The 18,213-nt window shown below is 42.3% G+C and overlaps 1 pseudogene; it reads right to left on the bottom strand.

Annotated features, from left to right (window-relative positions):
- Window positions 1-15,416, bottom strand: part of LOC131397725 (ret finger protein-like 4A) — a 95,566-nt pseudogene extending 80,150 nt beyond the window's left edge.
- Window positions 15,417-18,213: the final 2,797 nt, after the last annotated feature.

The raw sequence follows: 18,213 nt of genomic DNA, 5'->3' as shown, positions 1-18,213 counted from the left end.
CCAGCCCCACACAGTCAAACATGGGGGCACCACCACACCCAGAGTCAGAAGCCAAACCACAGAAACTGCTCTGTGCTGTTACAGGAATGCACATCCCAGTGCCTTTCACCCCTCAGGAACCTCTCTTCACCAACAGGTGTGGAGGGACAACCCAGGGCAGGTCACTCTCCATGCATTTGGACAAGCTGGTGAAAAACATTGGGAAAAAAGGAGACCAGGAGCCCTATTTTCCAACCAGTCTTCTGATGACTCAGCTCTGCTTTCACTAAACAAAACTGAGAGGCAGTTGTGTCTACCTCGTGCCTAAGCACTTTTTGCTCCCCTGGCTTCCTCGTACCTTCTAGGGCTTTGTAACTGCTGTGACTGAAAATGCATACAATACAGGGGAAGGAGCCAGAATTAATTCTGATGCTAAAACAGCAGAGGAGTGTGTCACTCATCACAGGTGAGCACAGAAATCAGAGCTGGTTTGTAGACCTCCTGGGAGAGAAGGAGAAAGTCCAGGTAACACAATTCATCGTGTGCCCACGGCGACAGACAAAGGAGTCGGAATAGGACCTGGATGGAGGGTACAGTGAGAGTTGGGGAAGGTGGAAGGACTTTGTTTCCAGTGTAGAATCACTAAACCTTCTCTCAGAAATTGCCTCTGATGGCATCTTGAACCCAGCCATTACTACTTTTTGGAGTCTTTTTCAATTTTGGCCTGTCTTAGCCTGTCCTGGCTGCTATAAAAAATATCACTGACGTGGCTTATTAACAAAAGAAATTTATTGCTTACATTTCTGGAGGCTGGAAGTCCAGGATTAAGGCTGTAGTATGGTCACTTTCTGGGGAGGATCCCCTTCCTGGTTTATGGCCAAAACCTTCTCACTGTCCTCAAGTGGTGGAAAGGGGCAAGGGATCTCTTTGAATCCTGTTTTACACACACTTATCCCATTCAGGAGGGCTCCACCCTCATGACCTCAGCATCTCCTAAAGGCCCATCTTTTAATTGTCTTTGGGGGTTACAGATTCGAAGTAGGAATTTTGTGGGGACACAGACATTCTGATCATAGCTTGGCCCAATGTACATTCCATCGTACTTCCAAGTGTAAAATGCACTAGTGAATTACCACAGAGGGTATTGTTTTAATTCATAATTCCAATAAAAAAATGTGTACAGTGGGGGCCGGCCCGGTGGCGCAAGCTGTTAAGTGCGCGCACTCCGCTGCAGCAGCCCGGGGTTCGCAGATTCGGATCCCGGGCGTGCACCGACTCACCGCTTGTCGAGCCATGCTGTGGCGGCATCCCATATAAAGTAGAGGAAGATGAGCATGGATGTTAGCCCAGGGCCAGTCTTCCTCAGTAAAAAAAGAGAAGGATTGGCAGATGTTAGCTCAGGGCTGATCTGCCTCACACACACACAAAATGTGTACAATGTTTATTTTCCAACACCCACACCATTTTGGCAGACATGAAAATTAACAGGACTACATGTCACTACAAATTCTTTTTTCTCTCCCCTGCTGCCTCAGGTTAAGGATGGACGGAGGGCTGTTTTTCCACTCAGATAAAATTCTGAGCAACACTTACACTCACAACACAAACAACACACAGAAGACTGACACACAATATCTTGGCAGAAATTATGGAGATGACTGCATCCTAATGAAGTGGGATTTGAAAAAGGAAAAATGTGTATGTCCTTAGAAGGCAGACTTTTTCTCTCTGTGTATCACTGTTTGTACATGGGTGTTTCTCTGTCACTGGATCTTATTTCATGTTTCAGGATTTTTAAGTCACAGCCCAAACTCTGCAAACCAATTTGTCCTGCTATATTCACAATGAACCCCAGTCTGTTAGGTCTGAGAAAATGGGTAGACTCCTGTGTACATGGTTGACGAGCTCAGTGGCTCTGGACTTACAAGGCTCGGCACAGATTCCAAGGGGAACTGTCCCTCTTTCTCTCTTCGTCAGGGACTCCAGGGCACAAGGATTTTCAGCGAACTTCATGACACTAGTCCCTCTCTGAAACACACCCCAACACATTCCCACCTTCCACCTGCCCAGCCAGGGCATGAGTGGGCAGCTCTGGACAAGGCGGGATCAGCGCCTGTCCTGCCCAATGTTAGTGCACAACCACAGCTCTGACTTCCTCTCCTGCTGGAGACCCCTCTCTCCTGTTCTCTGCCCTGAGACTGAACAAAAGGAAGCACTCACCTGGCTGGTCTTTGCTCCAGAGCTCTGTGCAGGGATGTGTCAATCAGGATGGGCCACAGTTATAGAGACAGGGTTCCTGGACCTGTTCTCCCCACAGAGGTGCCATTATCATGTCACCTGCAGCATGGGTGACACTGTCTGCATGGAGAGTCTGGGGCATCTCCAATGAGGAGCAAATCTTATCCCCTGTGCAAGTCACCTTCAGCCACTTCTGGTGATTAGTGGAAACTCTTGATGATTATTGAGAAGATCTCCATGAGCAGCTGAGCAGAAGGTGGAGAAAGTTTTCTATGTTCCCTGTGGGAGAATAAGTTCAGAGTGAAAGTTGTTATTGGGAGTGGCATGGACACTGCAAGTGCTCCCTGTGTCCCTAGGTGCACACACTGTTCCTGGCATTCTGTTAGCTTTAGACAGCACTTGCTGACTTCATAACTTACCGAAGTCTGAGACCTTGCTTTCTTATATCTGCCTTTGGAGAAATTGAAAAGAAAAACACTTTCCCATAAGGTTGAGCTCACCTGTCCTCCCCTAGGTCCTCTTCTGGCCTCCAGCTGCTTATCCTGACAACTCAGTTCTGGAGTGAGATCCACCCACAGGGGCTTTTATTAGACAGGGTCCCTCCTCCCACCTCACTTGTATCCCACCTCTCCTCTTTAACATAGTCAGATATTGATTTAATTTCTACATTAGTGAGATTTTTCTCAGTCATAGAGAGATTAACACAGACAAAGAGGATAGTTGGATCTTGAGAGTGTCATTTTTAAACTAATATGTAAAAAACATCACCATATTATCACTCTAGTTTAGATCCTGAATGTTATGTCTGTTGATGATAAGAATTGAATTTAAGATTGAAATTTAAAAAAAAACAAATTGTCATCACTGTTAGTCCTTATAAAAGGAACGAGACCAATTTCAAATAGTTTTTGATCATGAAAGTAAAACCTCCCATTTTGATGAAGAAAATCAATTAAACCTTCTCAGAAGTCTGTCCTAATATCACACTCACTAGACCATAGTCACTTCTTCAAGAGTGTTTTCTCCACAAATGTGATGATCTTTGCTCAGAAGTTGGTAAATAAATCTCAAAAATGTCCTCTGACAATCATTCAGCCTGTGAAGGTCCTGGTTTTGGTTAGTTACAGGATCAAAGATAAAATATATTTTTATAATATTACCATTTCCTTTATGTCACAACATATGTAAAATGAGATAAATTTCTTTTAAAACATGTTCAAAAATGTTCCTCATGGTTTTAGATGACTCATTGGTGAACACAGTTTAGGGAGTGGAATAAAAAATTAGGAGATGGTGGGGATTGGTGTGAGGTGGATGGAGTGAGATTTGACTTAGGTGATTATGTTAAATAGGCTTCCATTTAATCGTTCCACAGCCATGCTTTGTGCTGTTTGCTGGATACTCCTGTCCTTTCACATCCAAGCAGATTCTCATTTCCAGCTCTCAAGTCCTTTTGTCTCCTTAAGGTTAATTGAAACAGCACACATATAGTTGTATGGCATTTTTATTTCTTATTATTCTAATAAACTTTACAATAATTTATTTTACAAGTTCTTCTAGAAGGTGTTCACATTTCTGGCAGTAGGTATTCTCCTGTTTGTGGTTTCACTGATTTTTGCTCATGAAGGATTGATTCATATTGAGTTTTCCATTTGTTTGTTGTGAGCTGATCATGGGCAGCGCTTACATTCTCTTTGAGAACACCAGGTGACCCCTGTGGTGGAAAAAGCCAACTCCTGTGGTTTGATCTGCCTCTATTGGGTTCCCCTGAAATATTGTCAGCCTGGAAAGGCATTTTTGGTAATATCTTCTTGGGTTAGGAATTCTTCCATTAAGGAAAATAAAAGAGCAAGTTAGGTTTCCCAGCCCACTGGAGAGGCTGACCTTGGGTCTTGGTTACCTGTAGTATTTTATTCCAGCTGGAACTTTGGATACAGAAGAGCTGCCTGCCTTCCCCTGGGCAGTGGTGCACTCTCCCTGCTCACTGTCATTGGCTGTCCTGTGCCTTGAGTCTCCTATGTTTGAGGGACCCCACATTTCAATATCCCATCTAGTGGGGACAGATTCTCTCCCTCCACTCCTGCAGGATGTCATGGAACCCGAGGCTCCTGTGACTGGAGCTGCTCTGCTCTCCCTCCAGGCTCTGTTCAAGGTCATGATGTCTTCAATCTGTGGAGTCATCTTGACGTTCAGCTCCTCCAGGTGTCAGGACGCCATGTCTCTCTGATTTTACTGAAAGTACAAATTTCTGTAATGTAACATGTATTGTATGTCTCCAGTAGCTTTATGTGACTCTTCTCAAATAACATAATGATCTTAAATAATATCTTATCCTTAAATAAAATCTCATTCTTACAATATTTTTACATTTGAAAGGACTTAGAAGCCTGAAATTCTAAGGAAAACTCTGAAGAAAAGCTTGAATTGCTTTCACTTTATCTCTGGCACAAGGTCCTCTCGGGAAAAGAAAATCAAAAAAATATTACCTGTCAATAGTAAAATCCAATCCTTTTGTAACAGCTAGATCTTAAGTTAGCATGAAGGAAACCATCTTAGGGAAAGGAAGCAATATTGTAACAATATATGACCCTGACTCACTAATCTCTGAGAATACATTCTAGCCTGCACATAGACTAGATGATTAAGCACCTCTCACTTTTGCAAAATACATAATTTGGTAGTTCTATGTAAGTTCTTGCTTACATATATCTCCCAGCTGTGATAAGACAATAACTTTGTTCTCTGAGTTCCCCAGGAACATGACGACCTCCAGAAAGAAAAATTCTGCATTGGCACACATCATGAACGACAGAAGACAGAGATAATGAGGTGCCTGGAAGTCCTTCACACCGGATGGTCAACATTTCTAAACCCGCCCTCCCTTGATCCTTTCCCTTATATAACTGCCTCAAGATTCCATATAATTGTAAGATGGTTCTTTAGGACAGTAGTCCACCATCTTCCGATTCTGCTAGCTAATCGTATAAACTTTCCTTTCTCAACCACCAGCTCATTTGCAATTGATTGGCACCAGATTGTGGCAAGCAGAATGAGCCCCCTTTCACTCCACTACACTTTTAGATTTTGATTACTAATTTGCCTAAATAATTTTTTGAACCATTTAGATAGTGATGGTAACATCACTGAAGAATCACCACGAATTCCTTTGTTTTAACAAATGCCCCCAGTTGGGCTTTTAAATCTGTTTTATTATGTACAGATAATTTTAAGAATGTTGTTTAAAAAGTAAGGATTTCTAATTGTTATATTTTTATGCAAGATTTTATATCAGGTGAAAAATTAATTCCATTATTAGACATTCCCATTTTTGTGGTTTTCATAGCTCGCAAAGCTTTTTTCTGTGTGTGTGAGGAAGATCAGCCCTGTACTAACATCTGCCAATCCTCCTCTTTTTTTTTCTGAGGAAGACCGGCCCTGGGCTAACATCCGTGCCCATCTTCCTCCACTTTATATGGGATGCCACTACAGCATAGCTTGCCAAGCAGTGCATCTGTGCATGCCCAGGATCCAAACCAGTGAATCCGGGGCCGCAACAGCGGAGCACGCACACTTAACCACTTGCGCCACCTGGCCAGCCCCTCACAAAGCTTTTCTTATGTCCAATACTTATTAATGTTGCTTTCAATTGAGGGAGATAATTTATACATAAAATTATTTCTGGGCATTGTACTTCATTAATATTGTTTTATATATATTTGTGGACCATTCATCCTGGACCTTTAATCAACTGAACGATGTTAAATATTCCCATTTTCCTTTAACTATGATAGATTCTTTAAGATCTAAAAATATGAGTTTTAGGCTTTGATAAAATGCAGAGGATATGATTGATTGAAACATTTGGTGTATCTTTTAATTTTGTTATACTTTTGGGGAAAAAATTTTAAAAAGAAAGATTATTGTCCCGCCTGCTTCCAGGTGATTTTAGGACAGTTTCTAGTATTTTCTCAAGAAGTAAACAAATTTCTGGAAATAATCTTTGAAATCATGGAGGAAAAGGCTTTGGTATAAATGATCCTGCCAAATGAGTGAGGCTTTAGAGAAAGTTTCTTAGCAGCTTTTACTCCTTTTCTTGATCTAAATATGAGAAGATTTTTATGCCTTCTGTCAGCAACTGGATATTGGCATATATTTCCTCTGGATAGATGTTAATGTCTTACTGTAGGATTAAAGACCCCATGAAAAACCCTCAATTCCCCTACTCAGACCTAATAGACATGGTCTAAGGAAGTGTCTGCTGACCTTTGCACTATTGACATTTTGGGGTGGAAGAGTCTTTGTCGTGGGAGCTGTCTTGTGAGTTGCAGGATGTTTCTTGGCATTCGTGGTCTCTACCCTCTAGATGCCAGTATCATCCCCATTACCCTAAGTTGTGAAAACCAAAAACGTCTCCAGATATTGGCAAGCGTTCACTGGTGGGCACAAAATCATTCTTCAAATTAGAACCACTGTAAGTCAACATAATATATTTCAGTTAACTAGATAATATCTTTTTAAGTTTTAATATTCTACTTTGAGCCAGATTTCAATCAAAATAACATTGGCTTAAAAGGGCATGGCAGAGTGTGAATAATGTCCGGGGAGAAGAACTCTCCAATATGAGCCATGCCCCAGAGCCAAACTCACTGTGCAAGCATGTGGAAGGCAGAGGAGGACCCCAAAGGAGGGGATGTGAGTTCTAAATAACCTGGTTTCAAAAAGTGTTCCAAGAGTTCCAAAAACTGGTTAGGAGATATCCAGATGGAGAATTTTGCCATTCATAATTAAACTTTTACTGACAGAATAGCAACTATGCATATGCAATCTTCACAGACTGACTGTGTCTTTTAGGAGGGTGAGCATATATTTAAATTTTAATACCAAGTTGAAGAAGTAGATTATTTCATGATTTTCAAAAATCAAATTACAACCTGGGGTATTCTGGATGGCACTGTCCAATCCAAATTCCTGTGATGGAAATGATCCATAACTGTGGTATCCAATATGGTAGCCACTAGCTCCATGAGGCTATTGAACATTTGAAATGTGGCTGCTGATACACACAGAAATGATAATATTTTGGATACATTGGCTTAAGTAAAATATGTTATTTAAATTTATTTCACCTTTTTCATTTTCTTTTTTTTTTTTTTTTTTTTGGTGAGAAAGGTTAGCCCTTAGCTAACATCCATTGCCAATCCTCCTCTTTTTGCTGAGGAAGATTGGCCCTGGGCTAACATCCATGCCTACCTTCCTCTACGTTATATGTGGGACACCTGCCACAGCGTGGCTGGATAAGCAGTGCATAGGTCCACGCCTGGGATCCGAACCTGTGAACCCTGGGCCGCCAAAGCAGAGCCTGTGAATTTAACAACTATGCCACCGGGCCAGCCACTCATTTTCCTATTCTCAATGTGTCTTAAAATATTCAAAATTACTTATGTGTTCTCTATTCTATTTCTACCTTCTGTTGATGAGAAAGATGGGAAATCGTGTGCTCTCTGATGTCTTAAGTTTCTCAGCTCTGCTCTGGATGGGCGTTCCAGCCAGGCAGGCCCAGCAGGGGGACTGAGCGCCCTCATGGATCTGGACCCTTCTTCCACCTCAGCTCAGGACCAATGATGATTTTAGTCTTTTATTCCAACTTGCTTTTCAAATGCCTTTAGGATTCGACAAATCACCTTTATATCTGTGTGCTCACTGGTCTGCAATAGGAAAAGTATGTAATTGGGGCACATTAACTCTTTATGTTGTTAAGGTGAAAGATTTTCAGGAAAACTCTTTATGTTGTTAAGGTGAAAGATTTTCAGGAAACAGCAGCCTCAAATGTTCTCCTCCCCATGCCAAAGCTGAAGGGCATTCCTTGCAGACTGGGGTAGCAACCTGTGAGTCTGTTCTTGATTTTCTCATGACATACCTGACGTAATCTTGTCTTTTTTCTTAGACTTGTAGGGAAACAAAAAAATCTCTGTAGTTCCAGTTTGTGGAAAAGAGGTTGATTTGGGAAAGGATGTTTAGGCAATACAGAGGGAAAAACAAAGTTCAATATTTTAAAAATTATTCTGCTTCATATGTTCTGTATTCCTTCCTTCCTTCATTCAAAACTATTTACTAATTAGCTAGTTAACTATGGTAAAACAGCATCTGTGTTAACATAGGTCATGAATTTAGTCCTATTTGGAGAATTCAGGAAAGAATTCTGTGGAAAAGCTTTATCAGTTGAAGAAAGAGCAGTCATTAGTCAGCTAAAAGGAAACAAGACTGTTTGGTCCATGTGGTCTGCCCATTTGTGAAAATACTTCCTTTCCTTCTGCACTGGATATGACCTCGGACATGATGCAGTCAACACTCATATCATTTATGATGACTTGAGGATGGTGAGATGTGAGCATATCAAAGAGATGCTGAAAGTCTCAGCTTGTGTTATGTGTACTGGGCTCCCCTCAGTTCACCAGTACTGAGAGGTGGATGTGAGCACCAGCCGGGAACGACTTTTGGCCACAACGTGGCCCCAGGACTTGCATGGGGTAGTGTTCAAATGAAGAGTGATTCATGGATATGAATGGCTTTGTGGATGCCTCCATCTCCAACTAGATATGCCCTACAGGTCAGGGCCCAGGCTGCTTGCCCTAACGTGACCTCAAGCATGGAGCCAACTTGAGCCTCAGAAAGGAGCTCTGTGGATAAACAACCAATAACTTCAATAAGCTTCCTCATGACTTGGCTAAATAGAAGATGCTGCGTTGTGTCTGACACTCTGAGGAGGATTGTCAAGAACAAATTATCTAGATCAGATTTTACCATCCCAAATGCAAGTCTTCATGGAGCAAGGCAAATTTCACAGTTCATATTGTGGATTGGGATATGTGCCAAACATATGCTTTGTTTTCCCACCCAACGTGGCCACCACTGACTCTATGACCCATTGTAAGAGGCACAGGGAAGGGAGAGAGAGTGAGGAGGACTTGGTGCATCCAGTGAACCTGGGCTGAGAGTCTGGTAGGTCTAATCTGACAGCTTGATTTAGTGCATTACACATGCATGTACACATGCGCACATAATCTGTATTAATTGTATACCTTTCTTTAAGCCAAGGTGACCAGGCCATCATGGTGAACATCACCACCGTTGGGACATGTAGACAAGTATGTCCCCTGGTGTGAAGCACCAAAGAAGAGCACAGCATGGTTTCTTATTTTACTTTTTCATCCAGCCTTATTGAAATATTATTGAAATATGACATATTTAAGTTTAAGGTGTACAACATGGTGATTTCATACATGTACTTATTGTGAAATGATTACCACAAAAGGTGAACACCTACATCCTCTCAAATAATTATCTTTGTGTGTGTGTGTGTGTGTGTGTGTGTGTGGGTGGGTGGTGAAACTATTCAAGATCCACTCTCTCAATGACTTTCAAGTATACAATACAGTATTGTTAATTATAGTCACCATGGTATATATTAGATCCCCACAACTTATTCACTTTATCCTAGGAAGTTACTGCACTTTAATCAACACCTTCCCATTTTCCCCACCCCCCAGGTCCTTAACACCACTCTTCCACTCTCCGTTTTACGGGATAGACTTTTTTAGATTCCGCATATAAGTAAGATTACACAGTATTTGTCTTTCTCTGTTTGACTTATTTCAATTAGTGTAGTAAACATGTTGTTTCTAAAGGCGGGACTTCCTTCTTTTTAATGGATGAATAATATTCCATTGTATGTATACACATTTTCTTTATCCATTCATCCATTGATGAACACTGAGGTTGTTTTCATGCCTTGGTTATTGTGAATAATGCTGAAATGAACACGAGTAGGTAGAAGTAGTGACTTTGAGATAGTGAGTTCAAGATCCTTCTGCCAAGGAAGGGTAAACTGAGTCTGGTCATTAGGAAACATCAGAGAGACCCAGGGGAGGGTCATTCTATAGAACCTATTCTATAGGTTGAGGATATGAAAGAGAAGAAATGACAGAGGAACAGTTTGAAATTGGAGCAGAGGAAGAGGCCTAACTCAATGCAATACGTGTTCCAGGTTGGGATCCACAAACAGAAAAGAGATGTTTTAGATCAGTTGGAAAATTTGAGCAGGAATTGTGGATAGAGAGTAGGTTTTATCTATATTTCTAAATGAAAGGGTAGTATGGTTGTTCTGAAGGAGGGTGTTGGGTCTTTGTTGTAGGAAAAATCACACTAGTGAGTTTAGGATGGTGGGCACCATGTACGCACGTCACTCTCAAGTGGTTGAGAAGGAAAAAGACTAGGGGTAATAGGATAAAATACAGAGAATTTAGTTGATAAATCAAATGTGGTAAAATGTTACCAATTGCGGTATCTGGATAAGGGACGAAATAAGGTATATTTGAAATTATTTCAAACCAATTATTTTAAAAATAAAGATAATTCATAGGCATTAAATTCCTTAGTTTTTAAAATAAGGTTGTATATTGCTAAATATATTTTATTATTGATCACATTTTATTACCTTTTTTCAAATAAAGATAATTTTGTACACTTTAGTACAAAAAAACTGAAAGTAAAATTCAGATATTTTTAGATAAACACTAAAATGAGTCATCCATAGCAAACTTACAGTCTTAAAAGTTGAAGAAAGTTTTTCACAATGAAGGGATTTTATACCAGAAGAAAACACAAATACAAAAATATTATAAGCAGCAGAAATGGCAATCATGTAGATCCATGCATAATCTATCTTTTCATTTCTTATTTTCATAAGAGACAACCAGCTCATCACAACAAAAGAATAGCATTAATTGCATATAATAATATATGTAGAATATAAATTTATAAAAATAACAGCATAAAGCATTATAAGATATACGGAATCATACTAATGTAAGCTTCCTACATATTCTGTGGAAAGGTCAACAGTACTTAGAACTAGAATATAATACTTTGGAAATCCATTTTATAATGGCTGCAACAACTGCTAAAAAGAAGTTATACCTTAACAATGTTAACTTTAAATATGGAATATTAAAAATGCCAGACTGTTCCAAAAGAAGGCGAAAGGAAAAACAAAGAGTGAGAAAAGCACATAGGACAGAGAGAAAACAAAGTCCCCAGCTTCTGTGCTTCAGTGATGAAAACTAAACATTCAAGTGACAAATACCAAGATGGCAGCTCTGCACCCTCTTTAATATGATGTCGTCCATCCCATCAATCAAATTTACTGAGGGTCCACCATGTAAAGAAAACCCAGAGGAAGCAACCCATTGGACAACATTGATTTTCCCTGCAACACTACAGCATATTGGACAAATATGAGTGTAATAAAGATACAAAATAGTGTAAAACAACACATTCTCCATCTACCAGGTTTCTTATCTTCATCTATGAAATAAAATCTCCATCCACTCTGCAGTAACATTTATCTAGACCAATATTGGATTATGTGCCAATGTATGTCAGGTATTAGCTATCTCCACATTGAGATAAAATTTGTGGAAACACTTCAAACACTCTTGAAGAATGAAATTTATTTCAGACAGCTTCACGAGTCAAGGGGTAAAATGGATTCCTCAATGTTTGTGCTGATAATTTGATGGATTGACTTTCAGATATCCCAGTGCAGCATCAGTATCAAATTGACCTTCTAAGTTCATAGGATTTTATGTAAAATGTTGGTACTGAGTACAAACATCAAAAGGTACAAACTTTCAGTTAAACATAAATAAGTCATGGGGATGGAAGGTACAATATGGAGAGTACAGTGAATATTCCATTTTCAAATATGTTTTGCATAGTTGAAAGTTACACAGAAAATAAAACTTAAAAGACCACATCACAAGAAAAAAAATTGTAACTATGTATGGTGATGGATGCTAACCAGACTTATTGTGGTGATCATTTTGCAATATATACAAATATCAAATCATTATGTCATACACCTGAAACTAATATTACTTTCAATTATACCTTAATAAAAAAAAATGATACTCAGTAAGTCGTTACTGAATAGAGCAATTACGGGTATTATTGAAGTTGCACTTCAACTGTGATTTCTAACTATTTAAGAGCAGAAACTACGGGGCCAGCCCGGTGGCACAAACGGTTAAATGCGCACACTCCGCTTGGCGGCACAGGGTTCACCGGTTCGGATCCCGGGCGTACACCGACGCACCGCTTGTCAAGCCATGCTGTGGCAGCGTCCCATATAAAGAAGAGGAAGATGGGCGTGGATATCAGCTCAGGGTCAGTCTTCCTCAGGAAAAAGAGGAGGATTGGTAGATGTTAGCTCAGGGCCAATCTTCCTCACACACACACACAAAAAGAGCAGAAACTAGGAGCTCTAGGATCCCTAAGGATCTGCAGTAAGGGGCTAAAAGTGAGGAAACACGAAGTAAAAATATGAGTGATCTGCATCAACCACATACGAGGTTCTAAAAAGGCAGTGATGTACAAAGTAAAACTGGAATTCAACACGTAGAAGATGACAAAAGTGGCCACCAGCATCAGGATGGTGTGGGCGGCTCTGGTCTCTGGGGGACATTTGTGGTGGCCATTGGAGGTGTGAATATGCTGCACTCTCTGGTGGTGTCTGTGCAGGAGAAGCACCATGGAGCCACTGGACCAGATCATGAGGCAAATAAATATGGTATCAGGACATGACCACAGGATGACAATTCTTGCACCGGGACTTGAGGATGAACAGAACCACTCCCCTTTGGAGTCAGTATCATTTCCTCCATCCTTTGGACCAGTGATTTTCACAGGAATATAGATGCTCATTGAGAAACTTAACATCCAGCAGATGCAACAGGAAGGACCAACGACTTTGGGAGCTCTTCTTCTGAGCATCATCCAGTCCACTCTCCCAGGGACGAGTGTGAAGAACTGATAGGTGCTTGGGACACAGGTGGAACACACAGTGGTGCTGCGAGCCACTCTTTGTATGTAATATGCAAATTTACACCCAAGACTGGACAAGGGGCTCCTCAAAAGAAAAGCTGCCATCGTGTGGGGAATCCCAGAGGAGAGAAGAACCCAGAGATTGGCCACAGCCATGTGGGCGAGAATTATATGTGTGGACCTCTGCCTGTGGCCAAGCAAGATTGGAGAGACATTATGGAAGAAGAAAATGACATTGGCTAGAACCCCAACCCCAATCTGTAAAAGAAAGGTGGTTTTCACAGCCACTTTCCCTACAGTTCTTAGGACATCTTTCTGAAAAGACATGGAGATGGCTTCAGCGTGGCCTGGAGCAAAAGGTAGATATGCTGGTGATGACATCAATAATCTTCTTAAACAGTCAACATTGGAAAAGGATTCTCGCTCTTTCTTCTCCTCAAAGGATATGCTGTCATATTCCACTGGAGAGGCTCAACCTGGAAAACACACACCTGATACCAGTTTTATTTTTCAATCAGGATGGGCTAGTTATAGAGACAGTTATAGAGACAGTTATAGAGACAGTTATATCCTGGACCTGCTCTCCCCACAGAGGTGCCATTATCATGTCACCTGCAATATGGGTGACACTGTCTGCATGGAGAGTCTGGTGTGTCTCCAGTGAGGAGCAAATCTTACCCCCTGTGCAAATTACCCTCAATCACCTTGGTGATTAGTGACAACTCTTGGCAATTATTGAGAAGATCTCCATGAGCAGCTGAGCAGAAGGCAGAGAAAGTTTTCTATGTTCCCTGTGGGAGAATAAGTTTAGAAGAAAAGTTGTAATGGGAGTGAAAAGGATGCTCCAAAGAGCCTCAGGGGCTCCCTTCACCATATTTCCCATTGGGCATTTTCCTTCATGCTCTTTCACTTTTTCAAAACCGTTCCAAAGATTTTCACACTGCGGGGGATCAGAACCTGCCACCTCAGAAGTGTCTCTTTGGCTTGACTTTTCTTAAGAATAAAACATTCGGAAACAAACTTTACCTTCACCCTAACTGTCTAAAAGAATTTCAGATAGAACGCCTGTTCCAGGAGGGAGCTATCCCCATAAATAACTATAGTGTAATATGAACTCGGTGTTGTAGACAGGGGGGAACCCAGCCAGGCCCATTGGATCAATGTCCTCCCCATGTCACATTGTCTTTCAAAGGCAAACATTTGCTCACCAAATACTTGCTTTTCCATCTCCATGTGAGTTGCCTGCTTCCCCTTTGCTTTCCAAAACCACAACCCCCAACATTTTCCTTTGTCTTTAGCCGAAGATGTTATTTAAGATGGTGGCTTTGGCATTTCAGCAAGTAATCAGTTTTCCTGGGTTTCTCCCACGTATACATGTTATTAAACTTTGCAGATTCCTGAGCCTCACCATCAGAGTGGGTCAGATTCGTGGGTGCAAGTCCTTGCTACTCAAAGTGTGGCCCATGAGCTAGCAGCCTCAGCACCACAAGAGCTCTTGTCAGAAATCCTGATTCACAGCCCAGCCCAGTGCGAGGAATCAGAATCTGCATTTAAACAAGATCCTCAAGGAATTTAGATACATGTAAATTTGAGACTCACTGTTCTAGGCCATTGTTACCCTAAGAATCACAATGTGAGCCCCCTGTGTATTTTAAATTTTCTTACAAAAACATTTTAAAAAGTAGTAATAAGAATCAGGTATAATGGATTTTAATGATATATTTTACTTAATCCAGCATATCCAAAATCTGATTTCTACTTGTTTTAGTAACCAAGTTTCAAGTGATCAATAGCTACTAGTCGCTATTGGAAATATTGGATAGCACAGGTCTAGGGCATGAACGAAATATTATATTTTCTTAAAACCTACAGATGGTAATCTATACTTACAAGTGAGAATAACTTTTGCTTTGACAGAATAAAAACTTCAGGTGTTAGAATTAAGGAAATGCCCTTATTTAATGTAGAGCTTTTGAAAAGTTGCTTTTTCCATGTCCCTTGATGGGTTGGGGCAGGTTGTACAGATGCCTTACCTTGGAACTTCTGCATCCTTGGGTTCATCTGGAGAACAGCTCTCAGCTGGGGCTCTAACTCCTTGACCTTTGAAAGTAGCACCCACAGCTGGCTGCCAGGCTGATGTCCTTCTTCTGAGAGATCACGGAACAGAAGAGGCACAATAAACCCTCCCCATGGGGCTCCTTCTGCAGTGAATTGATGCACTGGAGGCAGCAGACATACCCACATTGCAGGTACACGGGTTTTTCAAGATAAGTCATGCAGACAAGATATCTGCTTGCTTCTTTAAAGTGTTCAGCCATGGCCACTGTCTAGGGAAAAATATGCATGATATTGGAATTTCCATGAATTGAATGGATATTAGTCCTTGGGACACTTTCATCTTTACATGAGTAACGATTTGCAATCACTACCACTAGGTAATGAAGATAAAACATTAGTACAAATATAACTGACTCATAGCCCTGAAATTCTGATATTTAAAATGCTAATTTAAATGAAGGACATGATTCATCTTTGGGCTTACATTAGCTGGTGAGAAGGTCTATATTATACCAGAGCTGTCCAATATGGAGGCCACCAGCCTCATGTGGCTATTGAGCATGTGAGTTGGGCTTATCCACATCAAAATGTGTTGAGTATAGGATGCAGACTCAATTTTGAAGATTAATGAGAAAAAGAGAACAGACTATTTCATTGAGAACTTTGAAAAATTGTTTACATATAGAAATGATTACATTTTCCCTATAAAATTAGGTTTGATTTTACTTAGTGTAGGTACTAGAAAATAAATTTATAATTGCATATGTTGGTCACGTTTTATTCTACTGGACAGTGCTGGTCTACATCCAGAAACCCACCACCTCCCCCAGCTGGCTAACCTGCATGTAGCAAAAACCCGAAGGAGAACTTGAGAGGTGGAATAATTCCACGGCTGAAACTCCATTCACCATCTCATAGAATCTGACAAGCTCTGATGTGACTCAGGATGAGGAAGACTATATTATTTCTCCAACGTGAGTACTGAACATCTAAGTTCTGCCCACTGCTCCCATCAGAGGTCCCCGTGTCCCTAGGTGCACACACTGTGCTGGCATTGAGGTGGCCTCAGACAACACTTGCTGAATTAATGAGTTACTCAAGTGTGAGACCTTGCTTTCTTATCTCTGCCTTTTGTAGAAATTTTGAGAAGTAAAAATGAAGTCCCATAAGACTGAGCTCACCTCTCCTCCACTAGGTCCTCTTCTGGCCTCCAGCTGCTTGTCCTGACAGCTCAGTTCTGGAGTGAGATCCACCCACAGGGGCTTATATTAGACAGGGCCCCTCCTCCCACCTCACTCACATCCTGCTCTTATCTTTAATCCAACCAGATTTTTATTTAATTTTGACATTAGTGAGATATTTCTCAAGTCATAGAAAGCGTTCATGGGGGTGCGTTGTGTGGGGCTAAGGAGGGGCACCCAGCAAAACAGAAGCCTGTTCAGGGCCAGATGCTGGCCCCTTAGGAGGGTTAGAAACCAGCTAAATGATCAGGTGTCAGGGGGCCCACAGGAGAGCTCATGAGGTTCTTGGGTTCCAGGGCTTCAGAAAGGTGCTCGCGGGCAGTGGACGCCATGTTGAAGTCAGGAGGTCATCCAGTTTCAGTGAGACACCCATGAGGATGATGATAAGAGTAACTGCTGATAGATGGCCTGTACTCAACACACATGGCACCACTGTCAGCTCTGTGCCCACTGCAAGGCCCTCGTCCACCCACACCCACCGCAGGCACGCTGGTCCACCAGCATCCTTGGAAACCAGAGTCAGCCTCTGCTGGTGGAGCTGAGGGGACCACCAGGGGCCATGGGTTTGTCATCTGTGTTCCTTCTTTATGCCAGACCCCAGTAAATCCACAGACCACCCAGCAAGGTGGGTGCCCCTGTCATCGCCATGAACAGAGGGACCCCAGATTGTTCCAGGCCCTGTGACTCAGGGGCTTTGGTGATGGGAACCGCTCCCTGTGGGGCCTCCTTCCCACATGCCTGGAGTCAGGTCCCAACTGCTGGCTTCATTCCCTCAGTGAATCCTTTTACAACTTGGGCTCCAAGGCTCTGAGGAGAAGGCTGTGCTGGGGGCTGGGCACTCTAGTTAGCCAGCCTTCCTTCTTGCCCAGGAGCTGCTGTGGGCAGGGGCAAGGGGCAGACAGGTGCAGACCCCCAAGTCACAGAGGGTGAGAGGGAGAATGAGGCTGGCTCCAGGAGCCCCCTCCAATGGTGAACAGGGCTGACTGCATCTCTTGCGGAGGTGGCCGACCTGAGGGGTTGACTATGAGGACAGTGACCCCAGATGGATCATAGAGAAACGGCAAGTGTGCATGGGTGAAGGTGGCTGTCAGACTTCCTACCCCTGGTGGGGGGTGGACGGGTCAGGGCAGCCCCCTCCTGCAGACCAGGGGTGATGGAGCTCTGGGGGGCTGGACAGACAAAGAGTGGGCAATCACCTCACCCAGAAGAGGTCAGGGTTCCAGGCATGCTGGAGTCACATGGGGTCAGTTCAGGATTCAAGGTACCAGGAGAGTGTCTCAGTGGCTTAGGGGAGGGGCAGTGGCCACTTGGTGGCCCCCTGCCTGGCACCTAGACTGGCTTGTGGGGGTGAGGAGACTGCCAGGGAGGAAGTGGTGCTAGTGTCCAGGGTGGCATCCCTGAGGCTGAAGGCAACCCTGCTGCTGATGCTAGGGTGTCCTGGGCACAGGGCCCAGCCCCAGGATCATTCTGGGTGGAGTTTCAGGGAAATGGGCTCCTGGGCACTGAAGATGGGGCACCCTCCCCCTCCCAGACTATAAGTCAGACCCTCAGTTCACTGAATTAAGCATGTGTTTTATTATTTCTTGCCTCAGAGCCTTCCTTCCACTTCTTTAAACAGAAGCTGAGGAGGGTGATAACATAAAATGTCCTCCTTTGGTTTACTCTAGTGGCAGGTTAAATGTTAGAGATTTTAATTGTCTCCTCATTTTCCTTATTTGTCAACAGGAGAAGGCAATAACAAAGAACAAAGCCCCAGGCCAGCATGCCACATAAATTGGGGACTTAATCTCAGCACTCTCTCTTAGGCATCTTGTCA

This window comes from Diceros bicornis, chromosome 34 (assembly GCF_020826845.1).
Source record: "Diceros bicornis minor isolate mBicDic1 chromosome 34, mDicBic1.mat.cur, whole genome shotgun sequence".
NCBI classification, from domain to species: Eukaryota; Metazoa; Chordata; class Mammalia; order Perissodactyla; family Rhinocerotidae; genus Diceros; species Diceros bicornis.
This window is presented reverse-complemented; position numbering and strand designations above follow the sequence as displayed.